This window comes from Bison bison, unplaced genomic scaffold (genome assembly GCF_000754665.1).
Source record: "Bison bison bison isolate TAMUID 2011002044 unplaced genomic scaffold, Bison_UMD1.0 scf7180017864379, whole genome shotgun sequence".
NCBI lineage: Eukaryota > Metazoa > Chordata > Mammalia > Artiodactyla > Bovidae > Bison > Bison bison.
The window spans coordinates 7,704,246-7,710,827 of NW_011494951.1; positions in this window are offsets into that span (position 1 = coordinate 7,704,246).

Genomic DNA, 6,582 nt, shown 5'->3' on the forward strand with positions numbered 1-6,582 from the left:
ACTAAGTCATGCCCAACTCTTGAGACCCCATGGACTGTAACCAGCCAGGCTCCTCTGTCCACGTGATTTCCCAGGCAAGGATACCGGAGTGCATAGCCATTTTCTTTTCCAGGGGATCTTCCCAACTCAGGTATCAAACATGGGTCTCCTGCATTGCGGGCGGATTTTTAACCATCTGAGCCACCAAGGAAGCCCCTGGATGAGCAACCAGAGCAGAAAAATAGAATGATGAGGGAATTGTGGCCTTTTTCTGGGCTGGATGGTTGCAGTGTCAAGACCAGAGAACCCATGAGTTGGTGTTTCTTAGCTCACTGCAGCTGGCTCTGATTATATTAAGTGGTTTACAGCCTCTTTTATTAAGTGGACCTTGACTGGTATGGCTCTCATTTGCAGCTGAACTGCTTCAGGCTTAGAAAAGTTAGGTTTCCTCCATCTCATCCCTTCTACCTATTGTAGGCTGAACAGTTTCTCTCCTCTCCTACCAAAATGTTGAAGTTCTAACCCTCAACATCTGTGAAGGTGACCTTATTTGAAAACAGATGTAATCAGGTTAAGATAGGGTCATAGGATGGGTCCTAAATCAGTATAACTGGGGTGATTATAAGACAAAGAGACAGAGACCCAGGAGAAGGCACGTGGCGACAGAGGCAGAGACTGGAATGAGGCAGCTGGAGGCCAAAGATGGCCAGCCCCCACCAGAAGCTAGAAAAGATTCTACCCAGAGTCTCCGAGGAGGCAAGGCCTTGGCAACACCATCATTTTGGACTTCTGCCCTCCAGAACTGTGAGATGGCACATTTCTGTTGCTTTAAGACACTCACATTTTGGTGCTTTGTTACAGCAGCAGCAGGAAACTGATATATCACCCCAAGTCACCTTCAGGCTGGCAGAGGGCAGCTCCTGAGTTTCTCATTCGTGTTCTGCACCCACCATCGATTCCCATTCATTCATTCATTCATGTGCATGACTGCGGTAGACATGTCACAAGAAATACAAGCCCGAGTCACATTCTCAAGTTAACTTCAACATGAGGAAACAAGAAATTCACATCAAGAAATGGATGAAATGAGATGAGATGGTGAGTAGACTGTGTCTCTGGGCTAGTCCTTAGCATTTGGTACTAGAGTCCTTAGTATAGGTACTAGAGTAAGAAGGTGTTATTGTAAATAGTTAATACCAAGAGAAGTGGTGAGAAATTCCAAGGACTCCAAGCAGACTGGCAGAGTTGGAATCATGGCTTCTCCCGTCTCTACTCACTGTCTGTTTAGAGAGACTCCTTCCTGTCTTAGCCCAATGCTAAATCACATTTGCCTGCTTATTTTTTTTCAGGGCCCTCAGCAGTTCCTGAAATGATCTTACACATTTATTTGTTTGTTGAGAGTTGGCCTTCTTGACCTTGGCATTGACATTTTGGGTCCAATAATTCTTCGCTATGGGACTGTCCTGTGAGGTCTGGTGTTTGGCAGAAGCCCTGGACTCTACCCGCTAGATGCCAGTCACATCCTCCCAGGCATAACAAAAAAGTATGTGGCCAGATGTTTCCTGGCAGGGGAGAATCACCCCTAGTTGAGAAGTGCTGTTTCATCATCCTTCTTGCTTTCTGTCATTTCTCCAGCCCCAAGCACAGTATGCTTAGCTTAGACAGTGTATTAAAAAGTAGAGATGTCACTTTGCCAACAAAGGTCCATATAGTCAAAGCTATGGTTTTTCCAGTAGCCATGTATGGACTTTGCTGGTGGCTCACTGTGGGAGACCCCGGTTCAATCCCTGGGTTGGGAAGATCTCCTGGAGACGGAAATAGCAACCCACTCTAGTAGTCTTTCCTGGAAAATCCCATGGATGGTGGAGCCTGGTAGGCTATAGTCCATGGGGTTGCAAAGAGTTGGACATGACTGAGCAACTTCACTTTCACTATGTATGGATGTGAGAGTTGGACCATAAAGAAGGCTGAGCACTGAAGAATCAGTGCTTTTGAACTGTGGAGCTGGAGAAGACTCTTGAGAGTCCCTTGGGCTGCAAGGACATCAAACTAGTCAATACTAAAGGAAATCAACCCTGAATATTCATTGGAAGGACTGGTGCTGAAGCTGCAGCTCCAATATTTTGGCCACCTGATGTGAAGAGCCAATTCTTTGGAAAAGACCCTGATGCTGGGTAAGATTGAAGGCAGAGAGAAGGGGATGACAGAAGATGAGATGGTTGGATGGTATCACCAACTCAGTGGACATGAGTTTGAGCAAACTTTGGGTGATGCTGAAGGACAGGGAAGCCTGGCGTGCTACAGTCATGGGGTTGGCAGTGTTGGACATGACTTAGCAACTGAACAATGACAACATTTAGTGAGCACTTTGTAAATGTGGGTTGACAAGCTGGCTGGAGAGGGGTTGCAGAGTGAGGTTTGCTGTTTTGTGGGAACTCAGAGCAAAGGTGCCCCATCTCTGAGTTCAGTTGGTGCTTTCTGATGACCTAGAGAGGGGGGTGGGGGTGGTAGGAGGGATGCTCAAGAGGGAGAGGTTATATGTAAATGTATAGCTGATTCACTTTGTTGTACAGCAGAAATTAACACAACACTGTAAAGCTGCTATACTCCAATAAAATTTGAAAAAGTGCCCTGTCTCTGATTGGAAAACCCCGGGGAAGGTGAATCCTAGAGGTGGCATGTGGGTGGAAACTTGTAGTATCAGCAAGTTTTCTTTTGACTGGGTGCAGAAGGTGGGCATTCCCAGAAGAGCAAGTGGTCCTCGAAAAGAGGAGGAGGTCAGATAGGGCAAGTGTGGAGGCAGTCTGAGCACAAGTTGGAAAAGAATTTTCAGACACAGAGCATTTCAGAAGGGAGTGAGTTTATTAAGAGCAAAGAGGAGAGTTAATGAGGTCACTGTGAGCACAGCAGACCAACCTCCTGACAGACCAGGGAAAGCTGATGTTTTTGTGAGTTAGTAGAAAATTTTTCTAGCCTTGAGACAAAGAAAATTTCTGCTGGAAGGTTGGCGTTAGGTGATTGGTTGGGGCAGTATAGGTTGACTATTGAGGTGGGCATCTCTGCCTAATTTGGAGTCAGGAAGCTTGATAGTGATGATCAGAGAGCTTTTAGTAATGGTTACAGAAGGGCTCTGTCAGCTTCGAAGGTGACCTTGGTTCTGGCTCCACTTCTGTGGCCTTGGTACAAGGACTCACACCTATGGCCTGGGGCAGGACTCAGTAGAATGAGATGCTGGTGCAATCCTGGTGGTGGTGGGGCTGGGGTAGTGAGGTGGAGGGTGGGGTGGGTAGTAAAGAGAGGCTGTAGGGGCATAAGCGTGAAGTCATAAGGGCCTGAACTAAGGCAGTGGCCAAGGGATCAAGTTCCACTTTAAGATGTCTGAATCGTAAGAAACGGTTACTCTGAACTCGTTAATATACCCAATTATTCCCTGGATTTGCATTCTTTGCTGATAGATTAGTGCTTTGTGAAATGCTGTTGCCCTTGTAGCTCATATTTCTCCATTTATTATTTTTACTCAGCAACCATCACTTCTGATCATTTTTACATTAATTGTATATAACACTGCTTTGCTTTAAACATATTATTTTAAAGCATTTTGCTTTACAGTTCACATCACAGCTTGAAATTCTGAAGACAGTGGTCATAAATCTCTCTTGAAAGAAAATGGAAGTTGTCTGTTTTAATTTCTTATCAATTCCTGACTGCCTAAGAAGGAAGATGAGAGAAACGCATACAAAAAACTTTTTTTCAACCCTTGCAATTGTCCATGTTCTACTGTTGGGTTACTTGAAAATTCTATGTGCTTGAGGTTAGAATTTAAAGACAGGCTTTGGGGATAAGATACAAGATTTTGAATAGAAATTGCCATTTCATTTTGGGATGCTACTAAAAAAGTGGAAGCAATGAGATTGAAGAAACAGCGTAGGTTCTGGGCCAGTGAGATTTCACTTGAATTCTGGCTCCCAAACTTCCTAGCTCTATGAGCCTCTTCAGGTTATGTTAATCTCTGTCAGTCTTCATTTGTTCCCTATACAGTGGTGGGAGAGTGCAGCAAATCACCCCCTCCCAAATTTAGTGCCATAAAAGATCAACAACAATCAGATATTTTTTCTTTTGAGCAGGGCTCAGTGGTGATGGCTTGTCTTGCTTCTCATGGTTGCAGCTGCAGTGATCAGACTAGAATTGGAGCGTACATTTTCAAGGTGGTCCACTCACCTGGCTGGTCAGTTGGCATCAGTTGTTTATTGGTGAGGAGCTGTGACAACTAAGCCTGACAACCAGAGCGCCTACATGCGGTCTTTCCCAGCGCGGCCCAGAAGAGCCGGACCACCCAAGAGAACTAGTCAGAGATCTCCCATGCTGTGAGCTCCACCAGGCAAAAGCGGCAACTTTTGCTTCCCCTTGACGCTCTCTCTTAGAACCCAGGGTGATGTCCAGTGGTGAAGAGGCACTCAAATAATTGTTGACCAAGCGAATGGACAAATTTCATTAGGAATATCTTGAAAGCTATCTTACTTCTCTATTTTCTTTAAAACCTCATAATTATGTGAAAATATATATGAATGTGTAAGTGGGAACATACCTGGAGAGAGAGGAAAAAAAGCATCTTTTCTAAGTCAGAATACTCTACAAAGGGGCTCTTTACCTGCTTGTGATCATTTGGGAGCAATCATACATTCATGTTTGTGGGAAAGTGGGATCATGTGGTTTAAGTATTTGTAGTACAATCTGAAGAGATGTTTTTAACTCAGAACTTTGTGATGATGATACAAGAAAATGATACAAAGAAACTTCTGGTGTATAAATTATCCATTATGTTCCACTGTTGCTTTCCATATAAGGGTTCTTAGGTTCTGAAATCAACTTCAGGCTCTCAGTAGGGCACAGGGGAGAACTCTTTGCCAGTTTTATGTGGGAAATTATTGATTTAGAATGACTTCTTCACTTTAGGTGAAGTCCAATGGTATTTTTATCTAATACCCTTCATTTTGAGGTCAGTTAGTATTTTAAAAGTTATGGAAAATTTCAAGCACACAAAAGAGTAGAGAGCACAGTATAATAAATTATTCCCATGTACCCATAATACAGCTTCCCTGGTGCCTCAGTTGGGAAAGAATCCACCTGCAATGAAGGAGACCCAGGTTCAATCGCTGGGTGGGGAAGATCCCCTGGAGAAGGAAATGGCAACCCACTCCAGTATTCTTGCCTGAAAATCCAATGGACAGAGGAGTCTGGCTGGATACAGTCCATGGAGTTGCAGAGAGTTGGACACAATTGAGCGTCTGAGCATATCCTGTCTACCCAAAATACAATTTCAGCAATTACCAACTCATGGCCAATATTATAATTTCTGTGCCTTCATCCACTTCCCCCTTCCTTCTGAATTATGTTGGAGCAAATCCTAGATACTACCTAAATTAATCTATACATATTTAAGCATGTATTCAACAGTTAGGTATTCTTTAAGGGTACATAATGACAATACTATTTTTACTCTAAGAAACTAAAAATAATTATTTAGAGTAATGGAATATCGAGTCAGTGTTCAATATCTCTGATTATTTTATATTCTTCTTATAGTTTTTCTATCAGTAGTCAAATCAGTTTCATACATTGCAATTGCTGGATATGCCTCGAGTCTTTTAAAATCTCTTTTCTCTCCTTGTAGGCTTTTTTTCCCCCTTGCAATTCATTTGTTAGAAAACTACCTGTGTGATCTGTAATCTTTCTTGTATTTTGGATTTTGCTGATTGAATTCCTGTAGCATCATTTCTCATGTTCCTCTGCCCCTCTATTTCCTCTAAATTGGTAGTTAGATTTTGAAGCTTGATAGATTCAGGTTGGGTTTTTTTTTTTTTGCAAAAAGCACTGTTGTCTTTAGATGATGGTGTATTTTTCCATCGTGTCTAATGGACTCTCTTTTTGTGATGTTAGCAGCCATTCATGGTCACTGTCTAGATCCATTATTTCTTTAGGGTTCAAGAGATGTGGTTTTCTAATTTTACAATTCTTCATTTTTATTTTAAGCTGGAATATTCTTTTAAAGAGAATCCTTTCATTAAGACTTGGAATATCCTCAGATACACTTTATACAGAAAAGTCTAGATTGCTTTTACCAAATTTTCAAAACAGCAAGTGATCAGTGAGCTTGCCCCGTTACCTTTTCCCTTTCAATCCTTCATTCATCTTCACTCTCCTTTTCCTTCTTCCGTTCTCACCCATTATTAATTCATTTAAATGTATTTTAAACTAGGCTTATAATTAAAACACAGTCACTAACTTTAACACATTTGGTGAGTTTCCGTAGGAATTGTTACTTTTAGAGTCTTTATTTCTATTTGAAAATATTTATATACTTTCTTTAAGTATCAGTTCTTCATCATTTGGTTATTATCTATCCTCTGCAGTATGCCAGTAAATATCAGTTCAGTTCAGTTCAGTTCAGTCCAGTCGCTCAGTCATGTCTGACTCTTTGTGACCCCATGAATCGCAGCACGCCAGGCCTCCCTGTCCATCACCATCTCCTGGAGTTCACTCAAACTCATGTCCATCGAGTCGGTGATGCCATCCAGCCATCTCATCCTCTGTCGTCCCCTTCTC